Raw genomic sequence first — 21,437 nt, 5'->3', positions numbered from 1 at the left:
CTCCCTTTGCAGTAATACCCTGTCCCTGTTACCACCTCTTAAATTATGGGGGACATGGTCTATAAGGATAGCCCTAATACTGGCTACCCTATGCCCCATGAGTAAACAATGTCGAGCGAAGGGTTGTTCACTCTCCTTCTTCTCGAAAGCTTTTTTAATGGCACTCCTATGGAGAGCCTTTCTCTCCCGGAGAAAACAACACATTGTGACATGCAGTGATACAAATTTTAACAGTGTTAAGTGCGGGCTTCTGCCGGCTGCTGCATTATAGTATAAAGCAAAAGATTCTTACTATTGTAATAAATGTCCTATAAAAAATATTAAAAACTATGGAAAACTCGTGAAGAATGGAACGAGCTAGAGAAAGCATATATGTATATGCATATATAAATACAAATATATGTAATACTCCTGATAAATAGAGTGTGATTAAACTATGAAATAAAATAAAGTGCAGTGTACAGAACACTGTAAAGTTATGCCTATAAAGCAGTTACCCCGCCAGGGCCTGCAGATGCTGGAGGGTACTGATACAAATGGTTAGACATGTCTGGGCAACTTGATTACCAATATGGGATATCGACAGATCTATGATAACATCTATATGGTGCTGGCATGTGTTTCTCCGGCTGGGTCCTCAGGTTATCCACAGGATAACAATGGGATATAATGGAGCGATAGCGGATTGGCACCAAACAATCACAAACTTTCAGTCCTCCCAGGATGCAACGGGCCCGTCCATATTTCCCAGCCCACTGGCTCAGGCAAATCAGTTTTTTGTTTGGTGCGGCAGGAGCCGGACCATGGTCAGAGGGCTGCTGTTTTTGGCAGCCCTAAGCTTTATTATTTTATTTTTTATAGTCTTACTATGTTTTTGAGTGATCTTTCCTAACAGCGTCTTACACGCATATCGGAAAGAGTCGCTCCAACAACTCTCCATCGGGTCGCAACAACGCTTACCCACGGTACAGTGCTGTCTCGGCGGGCGTCTGCGTCGAATATACTAACAGGTCCAGCAGACGTTACCAGGCTGTGGCCAGAGAACGGGGAGAAGGTAAGGCATCGGTTCCACTTAGAAGGGGAATACGGACACAGCCACACTGGTTTGGGAAGAGACTACCAAACAGTAGCTGGCGCGTCGCCACCACGTGTGCTCCAGCGCTAGGCCTTAGGGATCATAAGGCACCAGGAATAGTATGAGGCTGCAATCCCTAGGGTTGATGTCAGCGGTGGGGAGTCAGACGCTCTCCTGGTCGCCCCTCCCCCCAGTTCATGACCAGTTTCCGTCGGTCTCCCGCCATGAACTGTTGCCTCACTTCCATCTCAGACGCTACCACAAGGGGTCTCGGTCACAGCATAGGCCGCTGTGTCTGTGTTCACTAAAAAGCTACCGCGAGGAGACCTGGAGTACAGGCGTCTGTGTGACCAGAGCGTCTGTGTACACAGTGCGTCTGTATTCACCTACAGTTCCCAGAGCGACAGTGTACACTAGTAGCGTCTGGATCCACTCAGCGTTTGCTAATGTATTGATCGATCTTGGAAGTGAGGTGAGTCTCCCTGTATCCCACTCTACTGAGTACGGGTTATACAGCACTAAGGGGGTCATTCCGAGTTGATCGCTAGCTGCATTTGTTTGCAGCGCAGCAATCAGGCTAAAAAACTGCAGTTCTGCGCATGCCGTGCAATGCACACGTGCGATGTACGGGCACAACAAACGATGCAGTTTTGCACAGGGTCTAGCGATGCATCTCAGTCGCACTGGCTGCCGCAGATTGACATGAAGTGGGCGTTTCTGGGTGGCAACTGACCGTTTTCAGGTAGTGTTCGGATAAAAACACAGGCATGCCAGGGAAAACGCAGGCATGGCTGGGCGAACGCTGGGCGGATGTGTGATGTCAAATCCGGAACTGAATAGTCTGAAGTGATCGCAAGCGCTGAGTAGGTTTTGCACTACTCTCAAACTACACAAACATTTTTTGCAGGTGCTCTGCGATAAAAACATTTGCACTTCTGCTAAGCTAAAATACACTCCCAGTGGGCGGCGGCATAGCGTTTGCACGGCTGCTAAAAACTGCTAGCGAGCAATCAACTCGGAATGACCCCTACATTTCTATCTACTTTGGTTAGTATGAATAGTTACGTTTAGTGCCCATTGCATATGAGTCTGTGTACATTACTGTGGTTTTCTTCGCATTGCGTCTGAATATGTTAAGATTTGTATAGAACAGAATGCAGTAATATGTACTCCTATATACTTTGAAATGTGTTTGTAGTTGATAATATGCTCATATGACTAATAATAAGATTTTACTTACCGATAAATCTATTTCTCGTAGTCCGTAGTGGATGCTGGGACTCCGTCAGGACCATGGGGATTAGCGGCTCCGCAGGAGACAGGGCACAAAAATAAAAGCTTTAGGACTAGGTGGTGTGCACTGGCTCCTCCCCCCATGACCCTCCTCCAAGCCTCAGTTAGGATACTGTGCCCGGACGAGCGTACACAATAAGGAAGGATTTTGAATCCCGGGTAAGACTCATACCAGCCACACCAATCACACCGTACAACCTGTGATCTGAACCCAGTTAACAGTATGACAAACGTAGGAGCCTCTGAACAGACGGCTCACAACAATAACAACCCGATTTTTTTGTAACAATAACTATGTACAAGTATTGCAGACAATCCGCACTTGGGATGGGCGCCCAGCATCCACTACGGACTACGAGAAATAGATTTATCGGTAAGTAAAATCTTATTTTCTCTGACGTCCTAGTGGATGCTGGGACTCCGTCAGGACCATGGGGATTATACCAAAGCTCCCAAACGGGCGGGAGAGTGCGGATGACTCTGCAGCACCGAATGAGAGAACTCCAGGTCCTCTTTAGCCAGGGTGTCAAATTTGTAGAATTTTACAAACGTGTTTTCCCCCGACCACGTAGCTGCTCGGCAGAGTTGTAATGCCGAGACCCCTCGGGCAGCCGCCCAAGATGAGCCCACCTTCCTTGTGGAATGGGCCTTGATAGATTTAGGCTGTGGCAGGCCTGCCACAGAATGTGCAAGTTGAATTGTGCTACAAATCCAACGAGCAATCGTCTGCTTAGAAGCAGGAGCACCCAGCTTGTTGGGTGCATACAGTATAAACAGCGAGTCAGATTTTCTGACTCCAGCCGTCCTTGAAATATATATTTTCAATGCCCTGACAACGTCCAGCAACTTGGAATCCTCCAAATCGCTAGTAGCCGCAGGCACCACAATAGGCTGGTTCAGGTGAAACGCTGAAACCACCTTAGGCAGAAACTGAGGACGCGTCCGCAGTTCTGCCCTGTCCGAATGGAAAATCAGATATGGGCTTTTATACGATAAAGCCGCCAATTCTGACACTCTCCTGGCTGAAGCCAGGGCCAGTAGCATGGTTACTTTCCATGTAAGATATTTCAAATCCACCGATTTGAGTGGCTCAAACCAATGGGATTTGAGAAAATCCAAAACTACATTAAGATCCCACGGAGCCACTGGGGGCACAACCGGGGGCTGTATATGTAGTACTCCTTTTACAAAAGTCTGGACTTCAGGAACTGAAGCCAATTCTTTCTGGAAGAAAATCAACAGGGCCGAAATTTGAACCTTAATGGACCCTAATTTGAGGCCCATAGACAATCCTGTTTGCAGGAAATGTAGGAATCGACCCAGTTGAAATTCCTCCGTCGGGGCCTTCCTGGCCTCACACCACGCAACATATTTTCTCCAAATGCGGTGATAATGTTGTGCAGTCACCTCCTTCCTGGCTTTTACCAGGGTAGGGATGACCTCTTCCGGAATGCCTTTTTCCCTTAGAATTCGGCGTTCAACCGCCATGCCGTCAAACGCAGCCGCGGTAAGTCTTGGAATAGACACGGTCCCTGCTGAAGTAGGTCCCGTCTTAGAGGTAGAGGCCACGGATCTTCCGTGAGCATCTCCTGAAGTTCCGGGTACCAAGTTCTTCTTGTCCAATCCGGAGCCACGAGTATCGTTCTTACTCCCCTTTGCCGTATAATTCTCAGTACTTTTGGTATGAGAGGCAGAGGAGGAAACACATACACTGACTGGAACACCCACGGTGTTACCAGAGCGTCCACAGCTATTGCCTGAGGGTCTCTTGACCTGGCGCAATACCTGTCCAGTTTTTTGTTGAGGCGGGACGCCATCATATCCACCTTTGGTTTTTCCCAACGGTTCACAATCATGTGGAAGACTTCTGGATGAAGTCCCCACTCTCCCGGGTGTAGATCGTGTCTGCTGAGGAAGTCCGCTTCCCAGTTGTCCACTCCCGGAATGAACACTGCTGACAGTGCTATCACATGATCTTCCGCCCAGCGAAGAATCCTTGCAGCTTCTGCCATTGCCCTCCTGCTTCTTGTGCCGCCCTGTCTGTTTACGTGGGCGACTGCCGTGATGTTGTCCGACTGGATCAACACCGGCTGACCCTGAAGCAGGGGTTTTGCCAGGCTTAGAGCATTGTAAATCGCTCTTAGCTCCAGTATATTTATGTGAAGAGACATCTCCAGGCTTGACCACACTCCCTGGAAGTTTCTTCCCTGTGTGACCGCTCCCCAGCCTCTCAGACTGGCATCCGTGGTCACCAGGACCAAGTCCTGTATGCCGAATCTGCGGCCCTCTAACAGATGAGCACTCTGCAACCACCACAGAAGAGACACCCTTGTCCGTGGAGACAAAGTTATCCGCTGATGCATCTGCAGATGCGATCCGGACCATTTGTCCAGCAGATCCCACTGAAAAGTTCGTGCGTGGAATCTGCCGAATGGAATCGCTTCGTAAGAAGCCACCATTTTTCCCAGGACTCTTGTGCATTGATGCACAGACACTTTTCCTGGTTTTAGGAGGTTCCTGACAAGTTCGGATAACTCCCTGGCTTTCTCCTCCGGAAGAAACACCTTTTTCTGAACCGTGTCCAGAATCATTCCCAGGAACAGCAGACGTGTCGTCGGGGTCAATTGAGATTTTGGAAAATTCAGAATCCACCCGTGCTGTTGCAGCACTACTTGGGTTAGTGCTACTACGTCCTCCAGCTGTTCTCTGGACCTTGCCCTTATCAGGAGATCGTCCAAGTAAGGGATAATTAATACGCCTTTTCTTCGCAGAAGAAACATCATTTCGGCCATTACCTTGGTAAAGACCCGAGGTGCCGTGGACAATCCAAACGGCAGCGTCTGAAACTGATAATGACAGTTTTGCACCACGAACCTGAGGTACCCTTGATGTGAAGGGCAAATTGGGACATGCAGGTAAGCATCCTTGATGTCCAGGGACACCATAAAGTCCCCTTCTTCCAGATTCGCTATCACTGCTCTGAGTGACTCCATCTTGAACTTGAATTTTTGTATGTACAGGTTCAAAGATTTCAGATTTAGAATAGGTCTTACCGAGCCGTTCGGCTTCGGTACCACAAATAGTGTGGAATAATACCCCTTTCCCTGTTGTAGGAGGGGTACCTTGACTATCACCTGCTGAGAATACAGCTTGTGAATGGCTTCCAATACCGTCTCCCTGTCTGAGGGAGACGTTGGCAGAGCAGACTTTAGGAACCGGCGAGGGGGAGACTTCTCGAATTCCAACCTGTAACCCTTGTCACGATCCGGGTATCTGGACGCCATTTCTTACCTATCAGATGCCTCCTAAGGCTGGCTCAGCGCTCCAGGACCGGATCCCATCTGTTATCCTGATGTGCACATTCCCGCATCCTCTCCTGTCTCTCTGGACGCAGTCACAGTAACGCCTTATACATCTGGCATGGCGTCTCCCGCGGCCTCCGCCGCCGTCCCTGAGCTTCTGCATTCTGAGTGGCGATCACGTCAGCCGCGGCCTCCGCTGTGTCCGCGTGGTCGGATGTGCATCTGTCAGCCTGGCGTCTCCTGTCTCCGGTGGCCGGCGCCGCCATTACTGTTTTCCAGACCACATGGTTTACAATCCAAACTTCCCTCCAAGTGTCTGCATGGGCGCAGCCATCTTGGATTCTGTCAGCTGATCTTTCCTACCAATCCGTTGTCAGTATTATTAATTTGCATAATTGCCTAGCCAATGCCTTCCTTGCTGCAGGTATAAATAGGTTGTGCCTGAGCAAGGAAGGCGTCAGTGCTTTGGTTGTCAAACCTAGTTCCTGTTTGTCTCTCTCCTGTGATTGTCTTCCAGGTTCCAGCTCCTGTCTCAAGACTTCCACCATAGAGACCCGCACCAGCATTCCACCTGCGGTGTAGCCTGACTCTCCAATCCATTGTGGATTCATCTGTTTCCAGCTACAACATTACCTGCTTCCAGCTCAGCTTCCAGCAGAGTACAGCTTCTCTTAAAGGGCCGGTGTCCTTTCTACACTTTACCACTCTCCACCGGTATTATTATTTCTCCGCTCTCAAGTTCTACATTTCAGTTCATATTTCATCGCTCCCAAGTTCATTTATTATTTAACTGGTTCCAGCCAGTATCCACTCCGTGCTAACAACAGTCTGGTTCCAGCCAGTATCCACAGCAGCCGTTTTATCTTCAGCAACCCAGCTTTTCCTGGAACACCAGCTGGCACAATCCTGGGTTGTCTCCATTGCTACAGTCGGGCCTGGTAAGGACTTTCCATCTAGAAGATTATAAGAACTATCTCACACTACCAGTGCCCTGTGGCTCCTGCCATCCTGTAGTACCCAGGAACTGTATTTATTCTTTGCTGACTTTTACGTTTTCTTTTACTGCTGCTGTGTTGCGGAGTTGTCATAATAAACATCATTGACTTTTATCCAAGTTGTCGTGGTCACGCCTTCGGGCAGTTATTATTCATGTTACTTACATGTCCAGGGGTCTGATACAACCTCCCAGGTTCCGGTACATCTCAGCCCCTACAACTGAGGCTGCCTCCCGTCAGCTCAGGCCCTCAGTTGTGACAGTAAGCACTGACCTAATGAATCCAGCCGGAGACCAGGATCAAGCGGCCAGGCCGATGCAAGAACTGGCAGCCCGACTAGAACATCAGGAGGCTGCACAGGGCCACATCATCCGCTGTCTCCAGGATCTCTCTACTCGGCTGGATGGGATTCAGACAACTCTCCGTGGATCAGGCGCGTCTGGTGCGTCAACCACAGTGACTCCAGCTATAACCCCACCCACCTTACCCATTTCTGCTCCACGTCTTCATCTTCCAACGCCAGCAAAATTTGACGGATCTCCAAGATTCTGCAGGGGATTTCTCAACCAGTGTGAGATTCAGTTTGAGCTACAACCTGGCAATTTTCCCAGTGACCGTACAAAAATTGCCTACATTATTTCTCTTCTCAGTGGCTCAGCCCTTGATTGGGCATCACCGTTATGGGAGAGGTCCGACACCCTGCTATCTTCCTACACTGCCTTCGTGTCAACATTCAGGCGCATCTTCGACGAGCCAGGCCGGGTAACCTCAGCTTCATCCGAGATTCTCCGTTTACGCCAGGGGTCACGTACTGTAGGACAATATCTGATACAGTTCCAGATCCTGGCATCCGAACTGGCATGGAACGACGAGGTCCTGTATGCTACATTCTGGCATGGCTTATCTGAGCGTATTAAAGATGAGTTAGCTACCAGAGACTTACCTTCTAAGTTAGATGAGCTAATCTCACTCTGCACGAAAGTTGATTTACGTTTCAGAGAGAGAGCAACTGAGCGTGGAAGATCATCTGCTCCAAAATCTTCTGCTCCTCCTCCTCGTCAACTGTCACCATCTAAAGATGAGCCCATGCAACTTGGCCGTTCCCGTTTAACTCCTGCTGAGCGCCGAAGACGTCTCTCCGAGTCTCTCTGTCTCTATTGTGCAGCTCCGTCTCACACCATTAATGCCTGTCCCAAACGTCCGGGACTCCAGACCCTAGCTCGCCAAGGAGAGGGCCGGCTAGGAGTAATGATCTCCTCTCCATCCCCTCAAGATTGTAATCTCCCAGTCTCGCTTCAAGTTGCTCAACGTTATCAGAACGTCATTGCCCTCCTGGATTCCGGAGCAGCTGGGAACTTTATTACCGAAGCCTATGTTAAACGGTGGTCCCTACCCACCGAGAGACTTCCTTCCTCCTTTTCCTTAACTGCCGTGGATGGCAGTAAAATTTTTGATACAGTTATTGCTCTAAGGACTCTACCAGTTCGTCTGAGAGTGGGAGTTCTTCATTCCGAACTTATTTCACTTTTAGTGATTCCAAGAGCCACACATCCTGTGGTCCTGGGCCTTCCATGGCTCCGTCTTCACAATCCTACAATTGATTGGACGACTACGCAAATTCTGGCATGGGGTTCCTCCTGTGCTGAGACATGTTTGTTTAAAGTGTTGCCTGTCTGTTCTTCCTCCCCCAGGTCGTCTGATGTTCCACCTCCTCCATATCAAGATTTCACGGATGTGTTCAGTAAAGCTTCTGCTGATATCCTTCCTCCTCATAGAGAATGGGACTGCCCGATTGATCTCGTTCCAGGGAAGGTTCCACCTCGAGGCCGAACTTATCCGTTGTCTCTGCCTGAGACGCATTCTATGGAGGAATACATTAAAGAGAACCTAGCAAAGGGGTTCATTCGACCTTCTTCTTCTCCAGCCGGCGCAGGCTTCTTCTTTGTAAAAAAGAAAGATGGTGGTCTGCGGCCGTGCATCGACTACAGAGGTTTGAACGACATTACCATCAAGAACCGCTATCCTTTACCCCTGATTACTGAGCTCTTTGACAGAGTTAGCGGAGCTACCATCTTTACAAAGCTGGACTTGAGAGGTGCATACAATCTCATCCAGATCCGTGAGGGTGACGAGTGGAAGACCGCATTTAACACCCGTGACGGACATTATGAGTACCTCGTCATGCCCTTCGGATTGAGCAATGCTCCAGCTGTCTTCCAGCATTTCGTCAATGAGATCTTCAGAGACATTCTATACCGTCATGTCGTGGTCTATCTAGATGATATCCTCATTTTTGCCAACAATTTAGAGGAACATCGTTTTTGGGTAAAGGAGGTTCTGTCCCGTCTCCGTGTCAATCATCTCTACTGCAAATTAGAGAAATGCGTCTTTGAAGTCAAGTCCATTCCGTTTCTAGGGTACATTGTGTCCGGTTCCGGACTAGAGATGGATCCTGAGAAACTACAAGCAATCCAGAATTGGCCGGTACCCTTAACCCTCAAAGGGGTCCAGAGGTTCTTAGGGTTCGCCAATTATTACCGAAAGTTTATACGAGACTTTTCCACCATTGTGGCGCCTATTACTGCTTTCACCAAGAAGGGTGCTAACCCGTCCAAGTGGTCTGAAGAAGCCATGCAAGCTTTTCATCTTTTGAAACAGAGGTTCATCTCTGCGCCTGTCCTGAAACAGCCTGACATCGACTCTCCTTTCATCTTAGAGGTGGATGCCTCCTCCGTTGGAGTAGGAGCTGTGTTATCTCAGAGGGCTAAAGATGGCCATTTACATCCTTGCAGTTTCTTCTCCCGGAAGTTCTCCCCAGCGGAGCGCAACTATGCCATTGGCGACCAGGAGTTGCTAGCCATCAAGCTCGCTCTAGAGGAGTGGAGATATCTGTTGGAGGGAGCTTCTCATTCAATCACCATACTTACAGACCACAAGAACCTTCTATATCTAAAAGGCGCACAATGTCTCAACCCTCGTCAGGCCAGATGGGCACTTTTCTTTTCCAGATTCGACTTTAAACTCCAGTTCTGTCCGGGCTCTCAGAATCGCAAGGCCGATGCCCTTTCCCGCTCATGGGAGCAAGAAAATGAGTCAGAGTCTTCAGACAAGCATCCTATTATAAATCCGTTGGCATTCTCCACGGTAGGGATGGACTCTACGCCCCCATCAGGGAAAAGTTTTGTGAAGCCGACACTAAGGAAAAAGCTCATGCATTGGGCCCATGCTTCCCGCTTTGCCGGACATACAGGTATCCAAAAAATACTGGAGTTTATCTCTAGGTCCTATTGGTGGCCAACTCTGAAAAAGGACGTTTTGGAGTTTATTGCATCTTGCCCAAAGTGTGCCCAACATAAAGTATCCCGCCAGTCGCCTGCGGGGCAACTGGTTCCACTATCTGTTCCCCGTCGACCATGGACCCATTTGTCGATGGATTTTATTACAGATTTGCCCATGTGCAACAAGTTCAATACCATCTGGGTGGTAGTTGACCGGTTCACCAAGATGGCACACTTCATTCCTCTCACCGGTCTTCCGTCAGCTTCCAAGTTGGCTCAAGTATTCATACAAGAGATCTTCCGACTCCACGGTCTTCCAGAGGAAATTATCTCAGATCGAGGAGTTCAATTCACAGCCAAATTCTGGCGAAGTTTATGTCAAGTCCTCCAAGTCAAGCTAAAGTTTTCCACGGCTTACCATCCTCAGACCAATGGTCAAACTGAGAGGGTGAATCAGGACTTGGAGTCCTTCCTCCGCATCTATGTGTCCTCCTCTCAAGATGACTGGGTTCAATTACTTCCCTGGGCCGAGTTCTGTCATAACAACCAGTATCATTCTTCATCTTCTTCAACACCATTCTTCACCAACTTTGGATTCCACCCTAAAGTCCCTGAGTTCCAACCGCTTCCAGCAACTTCTGTTCCCGCAGTGGATATCACCTTGCATCAGTTTGCCAATATCTGGAAGAGCGTACGATCAGCTCTGCTCAAGGCATCGTTCAGGTACAAGAAGTTTGCGGATAAGAAGCGTCGAGCAGTTCCTGCTCTCAAGGTGGGTGATCGGGTATGGTTATCCACGAAGAATTTGAGGTTGAGAGTTCCCAGTATGAAGTTTGCACCTCGCTTCATCGGTCCTTTTAAAATTGATCAAGTCATCAATCCTGTTGCTTACAGACTCCAGTTACCTCCTTTCTTAAAAATACCCAGGACATTCCATGTTTCCCTGTTGAAACCGCTAATCTTGAATCGGTTTAATTCCTCACTTCCTCCAACTCCGAAAGTCCAAACTCAACGAGGCGTTGAGTATGAAGTGGCCAAGATCCTGGACTCACGTCACCGTTACGGTCAACTTCAGTATCTTATTGACTGGAAGGGTTATGGCCCTGAGGAACGTTCATGGACCAATGCTTCTGATGTCCATGCTCCTGCCTTGGTCCGGAGATTCCATTCCAAGTTTCCTCAAAAGCCAAAGAAGTGTCCTGGGGCCACTCCTAAAGGGGGGGGTGCTGTCACGATCCGGGTATCTGGACGCCATTTCTTACCTATCAGATGCCTCCTAAGGCTGGCTCAGCGCTCCAGGACCGGATCCCATCTGTTATCCTGATGTGCACATTCCCGCATCCTCTCCTGTCTCTCTGGACGCAGTCACAGTAACGCCTTATACATCTGGCATGGCGTCTCCCGCGGCCTCCGCCGCCGTCCCTGAGCTTCTGCATTCTGAGTGGCGATCACGTCAGCCGCGGCCTCCGCTGTGTCCGCGTGGTCGGATGTGCATCTGTCAGCCTGGCGTCTCCTGTCTCCGGTGGCCGGCGCCGCCATTACTGTTTTCCAGACCACATGGTTTACAATCCAAACTTCCCTCCAAGTGTCTGCATGGGCGCAGCCATCTTGGATTCTGTCAGCTGATCTTTCCTACCAATCCGTTGTCAGTATTATTAATTTGCATAATTGCCTAGCCAATGCCTTCCTTGCTGCAGGTATAAATAGGTTGTGCCTGAGCAAGGAAGGCGTCAGTGCTTTGGTTGTCAAACCTAGTTCCTGTTTGTCTCTCTCCTGTGATTGTCTTCCAGGTTCCAGCTCCTGTCTCAAGACTTCCACCATAGAGACCCGCACCAGCATTCCACCTGCGGTGTAGCCTGACTCTCCAATCCATTGTGGATTCATCTGTTTCCAGCTACAACATTACCTGCTTCCAGCTCAGCTTCCAGCAGAGTACAGCTTCTCTTAAAGGGCCGGTGTCCTTTCTACACTTTACCTCTCTCCACCGGTATTATTATTTCTCCGCTCTCAAGTTCTACATTTCAGTTCATATTTCATCGCTCCCAAGTTCATTTATTATTTAACTGGTTCCAGCCAGTATCCACTCCGTGCTAACAACAGTCTGGTTCCAGCCAGTATCCACAGCAGCCGTTTTATCTTCAGCAACCCAGCTTTTCCTGGAACACCAGCTGGCACAATCCTGGGTTGTCTCCATTGCTACAGTCGGGCCTGGTAAGGACTTTCCATCTAGAAGATTATAAGAACTATCTCACACTACCAGTGCCCTGTGGCTCCTGCCATCCTGTAGTACCCAGGAATTGTATTTATTCTTTGCTGACTTTTACGTTTTCTTTTACTGCTGCTGTGTTGCGGAGTTGTCATAATAAACATCATTGACTTTTATCCAAGTTGTCGTGGTCACGCCTTCGGGCAGTTATTATTCATGTTACTTACATGTCCAGGGGTCTGATACAACCTCCCAGGTTCCGGTACATCTCAGCCCCTACAACTGAGGCTGCCTCCCGTCAGCTCAGGCCCTCAGTTGTGACAACCCTGAGATACTACCTGCAGGATCCAGGGGTCCACCTGTGAGTGAGCCCACTGTGCGCTGAAATTCTTGAGTCGACCCCCCACCGCCCCTGAGTCCGCTTGTAAAGCCCCAACGTCATGCTGAGGGCTTTGCAGAAGCCGGGGAGGGCTTCTGCTCCTGGGAGGGAGCTGCTTGGTGCACTCTCTTACCCTTTCCTTTGCCTCGGGGCAGATATGACTGTCCTTTTGCCCGCTTGTTCTTATAGGAACGAAAGGACTGCGGCTGAAAAGACGGTGTCTTTTTCTGTTGGGAGGGGACCTGAGGTAAAAAGGTGGATTTCCCGGCTGTTGCCGTGGCCACCAAATCCGATAGACCGACCCCAAATAATTCCTCCCCTTTATACGGCAATACTTCCATATGCCGTTTGGAATCCGCATCACCTGACCACTGTCGCGTCCATAAACTTCTTCTGGCAGATATGGACATCGCACTTACTCTCGATGCCAGAGTGCAAATATCCCTCTGAGCATCTCGCATATAAAGAAAAGCATCCTTTAATTGCTCTATAGTCAATAAAATACTGTCCCTATCCAGGGTATCAATATTTTCAGTCAGGGAATCCGACCAAACCACCCCAGCACTGCACATCCATGCTGAGGCGATGGCTGGTCGCAGTATAACACCAGTATGAGTGTATATACTTTTCAGGGTAGTTTCCAGCCTCCTATCAGCTGGATCCTTGAGGGCGGCCGTTTCAGGAGACGGTAACGCCACTTGTTTTGATAAGCGTGTGAGTGCCTTATCCACCCTAGGGGGTGTTTCCCAGCGCGCCCTAACCTCTGGCGGGAAAGGATATAATGCCAATAACTTCTTTGAAATTAGCAGTTTTCTATCGGGGTTAACCCACGCTTCATCACACACTTCATTCAATTCCTCTGATTCAGGAAAAACTACAGGTAGTTTTTTCAGACCCCACATAATACCCCTTTTTGTGGTACTTGCAGTATCAGAGATATGCAAAGCCTCCTTCATTGCCGTGATCATATAACGTGTGGCCCTACTGGAAAATACGTTTGTTTCTTCACCGTCAACACTAGATTCGGTGTCCGTGTCTGGGTCTGTGTCGACCGACTGAGGTAAAGGGCGTTTTACAGCCCCTGACGGTGTCTGAGACGCCTGGACAGGTACTAACTGGTTTGCCGGCCGTCTCATGTCGTCAACTGATTTTTGTAACGTGCTGACATTATCACGTAATTCCATAAACAAAGCCATCCATTCCGGTGTCGACTCCCTAGGGGGTGACATCACCATTACCGGCAATTGCTCCGCCTCCACACCAACATCGTCCTCATACATGTCGACACACACGTACCGACACACAGCAGACACACAGGGAATGCTCTTATCGAAGACAGGACCCCACTAGCCCTTTGGGGAGACAGAGGGAGAGTTTGCCAGCACACACCCAAGCGCTATAAATATATAGGAACAACCCTACAGAAGTGTTGTTTCCTTTATAGCAGCTTAATATATCAATATCGCCAAAAAAGTGCCCCCCCTCTCTGTTTTTTTACCCTGTTTCTGTAGTGCAGTGCAGGGGAGAGTCCTGGGAGCCTTCCTCGCAGCGGAGCTGTGCAGGAAAATGGCGCTGTGTGCTGAGGAGATAGGCCCCGCCCCCTATTTCGGCGGGCTCTTCTCCCGGTGTTTGTGAGACCTGGCAGGGGTTAAATACATCCATATAGCCCCAGGGGCTATATGTGATGTATTTTTAGCCAGAACAAGGTATTATCATTGCTGCCCAGGGCGCCCCCCCCCCAGTTCCCTGCACCCTCAGTGACCGCTGGTATGAAGTGTGCTGACAACAATGTCGCACAGCTGCAGTGCTGTGCGCTACCTCATGAAGACTGAAAAGTCTTCTGCCGCCGGTTTCTGGACCTCTTCACTTTTCGGCATCTGCAAGGGGGTCGGCGGCGCGGCTCCGGGACCGGACTCCATGGCTGGGCCTGTGTTCGATCCCTCTGGAGCTAATGGTGTCCAGTAGCCTAAGAAGCCAATCCATCCTGCACGCAGGTGAGTTCACTTCTTCTCCCCTAAGTCCCTCGTTGCAGTGAGCCTGTTGCCAGCAGGACTCACTGAAAATAAAAAACCTAATAACTTTTTCTAAGCAGCTCTTTAGGAGAGCCACCTAGATTGCACCCTGCTCGGACGGGCACAAAAACCTAACTGAGGCTTGGAGGAGGGTCATGGGGGGAGGAGCCAGTGCACACCACCTAGTCCTAAAGCTTTTATTTTTGTGCCCTGTCTCCTGCGGAGCCGCTAATCCCCATGGTCCTGACGGAGTCCCAGCATCCACTAGGACGTCAGAGAAATATAACATGTGACTGACTGCTAGTGTGATTGCTGACTTTATATACTGTATGTTTGTCAGTGGTTTCTTCTGAGCCTAAATGCTGGTGCATGGGTAGGGCCAGATTGATATCACTTTAAATAGTAAAGTGATTACAGTCACAAATTGTGTAGTACACTGCGGAAGTGCTGATTATTTATCCTGTCTAAGAGCGGCAAAAGTGACGAGGTTACACTGACAGTAACACCAACACTTATATCATCATGTTTGTCCTGCAAAATGGTATTATCCTCTCAGGATCTGGTATAGGATGGTTTATGTGCAAATTGTTTTGCTTTTCAGCAGATTACAAGGCAGATCCCTGTTCAGCGTCAGGTAGATCCACCTTGGGCAATGTTTGCACACACCTTGTCCAGTATAGCTGAACGGGTAATTCCTACAGCTTCAACACCAGGAGTAGGGTACACTATTAGCCCATACATGCAGCTCCCTTCCTACGGTATATCCCCAACAGCTTCTCCAATGAAACAAGCTGATAAACTGAGTGTACAGTAAATAAATCATCAAATTCACAGGCTACACAGGATGATACATCAGATAATGATAGCTCTAGCTACTCTGCTTCAGCATACGAAGAACAGGTAGAAGGTATCAGCTCAGTGGATGTAGCTGAATTAATTAGAGCAATGAAGGCTATTCTGTCCTTAGAGGATTCAGCAGAGCCGGTGTTAAAAAACTAAGGCACCTGTGTTTAAACATGCCAAAACAGTTAGGATAGAGTTTCCAGGATCAGATCAGCTGACGGAAATCATGGAAGAAGCTTGGGCTGCACCCAATAAAAAATACAGAATTCCTAGAAAATGGGATTCCATTTATCCTTTCCAACTGGGGACTGTTTAAAAAGGGAAGTGCCTCCTAAAGTAGATACACATGTCAATCGATTAGTGCGAAAATCTATATTGCCTTTGCCGTCAACGTCATTAGATGATGTCACAGACAGAAGAATGGATGGGTTTTTGAAAACCATATTTTCTCTGTCGGGGGCAGTCATAAGGCCAGCTATGGCTTCAGCTTGGATGGCAAAAGCAGTAGCTGAATGGGCTGAGGTACTGGAAGGCGGGCTTTCAGCACCTTCTAGGGAGCAAGAATCCCATATAGCTCACATGAAACAGGCTGCAGTATTCTTGGAAGAAGCGGCAATAGATATGGGTACTATTGCTTCTAAAGCATCAGCCTTAACAGTAGGTGCTCGTAGAGCACTTTGGTTACGTACATGGAAAGCTGATTCAGAATCAAAAAAGGTTCTGGAATCTTTGCCTTTTGCTGGTAATATTCTGTTTGGTAAGGAATTGACAGATATTCTGGAATCAGAATCCAAGAAAGTCAGGTTTCCTGCAACATATAACCCCAGGCCTGAGGGTCCGGATTTTCGCCCATTTCGGTCGCAAGGAAAAGCAAAAGGAAAAAGTGAACATAAGCAGCCCCAATACAATAAGTTTGGTAAGGCAAAGAAACATTGGGCCACCAGAGGGCCAGCTTCCAAACCAGAAGATAAGCCATCAGTCTGATGGTGCGGGCCTCCGCCTGGGGGACCCCAGGGTAGGGGGCCGATTTCTTCATTTTGCACAGATATGGCAGCAGTCTACAACAGATGCCTGGGTGCATGAAGCGGTATCTCTGGGTTATGTTTTCCCTTTCAAGAAGCATCCTCCTCAAAGGTTCTTCTGCACCAACCCATCTCAGGTAGAGGCGAAGGCCAGAGTCCTGCAAGAAGCAGTTCAGAAATTGCTTCAGTCAGGAGTAATTATTCCAGTACCCCCTGCACAACGGGGACAGGGTTTTTACTCCAACCTGTTTTTGGTTCAGAAGCCAAATGGGTCGTTTTAGCCCATTCTCAATCTTAAAATGCTAAACAAATACATTTGGGTACCGCGGTTCCACATGGAGACATTACGCTTCATAGTTTTGGCCATGGACCCAGGGGGTTATATGGTATCCCTGGATATACGGGGTGCTTACCTACATGTTCCTATAGCACTGTCTCATCAGTGTTATCTCAGGTTCGCTATCCTTCAGCAGCATTTTCAGTTCCAGGCTTTACCCTTTGGGTTAGCCACAGCCCCCAGAGTATTTACCAAAATTATGGTGGTTATGGCAGCTTATTTCCGCAAGCAGGGGATAAGAAATTTTCCATACCTCGACGACCTTTTAATCCTGGCACAATCCCAGGAATTACTCCTGGGCCATCTCCAATAGACAATAGCACGGATGGCTCATAAAGTGGGCAAAGTCATCTCTGATTCCGTCACAACGGATGATTCACTTGGGGGCTGTATTGGATTCAAGTCTGCAGAGAATATTTTTACCTCAGAACAAGATATCCAAGGTGCAGTTAAGGACTCAGGAGTTGTTAAACAGTCAAACAATATCAATTCATGCAGCTATGCGAATGATGGGTTTGATGGTGTTAACATTTAACATGGTGGAGTATGCATAATTCCACTCAAGACCTCTGCAGCGTCTGATTCTGGACAGATGGAATGGAGTACATCAGACAATAAAGAAACAGACCATAGTACTTTCAGAAAAGGTAAAAAGGTAATTAGCCTGGTGGCTACAGACATCCCATCTAGACAAGGGGAGACCCTTTTGGAATTCAGATTGGGAGGTCCTGACAACAGATGCCAGTCTTCAGGACTGCAGAGCAGTGTCTGGAAAATTATGGTTCCAGGGATAATGGACCAAAGAAGAAAGTTGCCTGCCAATAAACCTGTTGGAACTTCAGGCCATATTCATGACACTGATTCAGGCAAAGGACACTCTGCAAGGAAAACCAGTCCAGATCCGCTCGGACAATGCAACGGCAGTAGCGTACCTCAACCATAAGGGAGGAACTCGCAGCCAAAAAGCAATGAAGGAGGTAAGTCACATACTAAAGTGGGCAGAACTCCATCTTCCAGCATTGTCCGTTCCAGGTCCTAAACTGGGAAGCAGACTTTCTCAGTCGACACACCATTCAAGCAAGCGAATGGGCTCTACACCCGGAAGTATTTCAGACTCTGGTAGACAAGTGGGGTTTGCCAGAGAAAGATCTCATGGCGTCCCGTCTGAACAACAAAGTGCCAGCATACAGGCCAAGAACAAAGGATCCCGGAGCGATCTTTGTGGATGCCTTGTCAGTGAAATTGGACTTTCATCTGCATATCTGTTTCCTCCGATCATCCTGCTACCCAGGGTGGTGAGGAAAATAAAACAAGCAAAGAATGCTGTGATTCTAATAGCTCCGGCTTGGCCCAGCAGGCATTGGTACATAGATCTGCAGAGGATGTCGATGGATGCGCCAATTCTGCTCCCTCAGCGTCCAGATCTACTGATGCAGGGTTCTTGTTATCACAGGCATCTAGATCGACTGTCATTGATGGCGTGGCTCTTAAAACCTCTATCCTGAAGTCAAGAGGATTCTCACAACAGGTAATTCAAACTATGCTCAGAGCAAGGAAACCCTCCTCAGCTCGCATTTATCACAGAATATGGCAGGCCTATATTCATTGGTCATATAGATTGGTAAATGCTCAATTAGCTTAGTGATATCATTCAGGTGCTTGAAAGGAAGGGGTATTTCTGAGCAAGAAAAAAAGCAATTGTTTCCCAAGCACACTGAATGGATAACAGTAACCAGATATAAATCCCACATAATAATAGAATTCAGAGATCTTCGTTACACATATTTGCGCAAATGTGTGGTTAAGCCCCAAAGCCGCATCAAGGCCTCTCTGTATATTTGGGGTCCCTAGCGCTATATATAGGTGCAGGGTGTGGCACCCCAAAACACCAGAATGAGCCAGAAAGCACAGCGTGACATACCAGTGTAAAAAACTATAGTGTTAATAAATTAGTATTTAGGAAGCCGAAGCTATAGAGGGGGTGATACAAACATGAAATGTAATTAAAATAGAGAAATAGTGTTAGAAAATTAATAAGTGAAAAGTGTTAATAGAATGTAAAGGTATGCCACACTAAAGCCATCCAGCTCAGCCAGTCCAGAGGCACCACACCTCACACCTCCATTACCCCATTCTGGGTCTAATATTAACCAGCAAGGAGTCACATGATAATGTCTCCTTACTAAAATATGTCTAAGCTAAGAGCTACTTACCTTGGAGCAACCCCATAATGCTCCATGTGGCATGTCAGGGCCTGCACCTCCTCCTAATGCAGAACCTCTCTGCCTCACACAACAGACATATAGATTGGTAAATGCTCAATTAGCTTAGTGATATCATTCAGGTGCTTGAAAGGAAGGGGTATTTCTGAGCAAGAAAAAAAGCAATTGTTTCCCAAGCACACTGAATGGATAACAGTAACCAGATATAAATCCCACATAATAATAGAATTCAGAGATCTTCGTTACACATATTTGCGCAAATGTGTGGTTAAGCCCCAAAGCCGCATCAAGGCCTCTCTGTATATTTGGGGTCCCTAGCGCTATATATAGGTGCAGGGTGTGGCACCCCAAAACACCAGAATGAGCCAGAAAGCACAGCGTGACATACCAGTGTAAAAAACTATAGTGTTAATAAATTAGTATTTAGGAAGCCGAAGCTATAGAGGGGGTGATACAAACATGAAATGTAATTAAAATAGAGAAATAGTGTTAGAAAATTAATAAGTGAAAAGTGTTAATAGAATGTAAAGGTATGCCACACTAAAGCCATCCAGCTCAGCCAGTCCAGAGGCACCACACCTCACACCTCCATTACCCCATTCTGGGTCTAATATTAACCAGCAAGGAGTCACATGATAATGTCTCCTTACTAAAATATGTCTAAGCTAAGAGCTACTTACCTTGGAGCAACCCCATAATGCTCCATGTGGCATGTCAGGGCCTGCACCTCCTCCTAATGCAGAACCTCTCTGCCTCACACAACAGACATATAGATTGGTAAATGCTCAATTAGCTTAGTGATATCATTCAGGTGCTTGAAAGGAAGGGGTATTTCTGAGCAAGAAAAAAAGCAATTGTTTCCCAAGCACACTGAATGGATAACAGTAACCAGATATAAATCCCACATAATAATAGAATTCAGAGATCTTCGTTACACATATTTGCGCAAATGTGTGGTTAAGCCCCAAAGCCGCATCAAGGCCTCTCTGTATATTTGGGGTCCCTAGCGCTATATATAGGTGCAGGGTGTGGCACCCCAAAACACCAGAATGAGCCAGAAAGCACAGCGTGACATACCAGTGTAAAAAACTATAGTGTTAATAAATTAGTATTTAGGAAGCCGAAGCTATAGAGGGGGTGATACAAACATGAAATGTAATTAAAATAGAGAAATAGTGTTAGAAAATTAATAAGTGAAAAGTGTTAATAGAATGTAAAGGTATGCCACACTAAAGCCATCCAGCTCAGCCAGTCCAGAGGCACCACACCTCACACCTCCATTACCCCATTCTGGGTCTAATATTAACCAGCAAGGAGTCACATGATAATGTCTCCTTACTAAAATATGTCTAAGCTAAGAGCTACTTACCTTGGAGCAACCCCATAATGCTCCATGTGGCATGTCAGGGCCTGCACCTCCTCCTAATGCAGAACCTCTCTGCCTCACACAACAGACATATAGATTGGTAAATGCTCAATTAGCTTAGTGATATCATTCAGGTGCTTGAAAGGAAGGGGTATTTCTGAGCAAGAAAAAAAGCAATTGTTTCCCAAGCACACTGAATGGATAACAGTAACCAGATATAAATCCCACATAATAATAGAATTCAGAGATCTTCGTTACACATATTTGCGCAAATGTGTGGTTAAGCCCCAAAGCCGCATCAAGGCCTCTCTGTATATTTGGGGTCCCTAGCGCTATATATAGGTGCAGGGTGTGGCACCCCAAAACACCAGAATGAGCCAGAAAGCACAGCGTGACATACCAGTGTAAAAAACTATAGTGTTAATAAATTAGTATTTAGGAAGCCGAAGCTATAGAGGGGGTGATACAAACATGAAATGTAATTAAAATAGAGAAATAGTGTTAGAAAATTAATAAGTGAAAAGTGTTAATAGAATGTAAAGGTATGCCACACTAAAGCCATCCAGCTCAGCCAGTCCAGAGGCACCACACCTCACACCTCCATTACCCCATTCTGGGTCTAATATTAACCAGCAAGGAGTCACATGATAATGTCTCCTTACTAAAATATGTCTAAGCTAAGAGCTACTTACCTTGGAGCAACCCCATAATGCTCCATGTGGCATGTCAGGGCCTGCACCTCCTCCTAATGCAGAACCTCTCTGCCTCACACAACAGACATATAGATTGGTAAATGCTCAATTAGCTTAGTGATATCATTCAGGTGCTTGAAAGGAAGGGGTATTTCTGAGCAAGAAAAAAAGCAATTGTTTCCCAAGCACACTGAATGGATAACAGTAACCAGATATAAATCCCACATAATAATAGAATTCAGAGATCTTCGTTACACATATTTGCGCAAATGTGTGGTTAAGCCCCAAAGCCGCATCAAGGCCTCTCTGTATATTTGGGGTCCCTAGCGCTATATATAGGTGCAGGGTGTGGCACCCCAAAACACCAGAATGAGCCAGAAAGCACAGCGTGACATACCAGTGTAAAAAACTATAG

At 47.5% G+C, this 21,437-nt stretch overlaps 1 protein-coding gene across 7 annotated transcripts in view; it reads right to left on the bottom strand.

The window, feature by feature from the left end:
• The window catches only part of LOC134969376 (uncharacterized), a 229,414-nt gene that overhangs the window by 198,479 nt on the left and 9,498 nt on the right, over nt 1-21,437 (bottom strand). The window lies entirely within an intron of this gene.

Source organism: Pseudophryne corroboree, chromosome 11 (assembly GCF_028390025.1).
Source record: "Pseudophryne corroboree isolate aPseCor3 chromosome 11, aPseCor3.hap2, whole genome shotgun sequence".
Taxonomy (NCBI): Eukaryota; Metazoa; Chordata; class Amphibia; order Anura; family Myobatrachidae; genus Pseudophryne; species Pseudophryne corroboree.
This window is presented reverse-complemented; position numbering and strand designations above follow the sequence as displayed.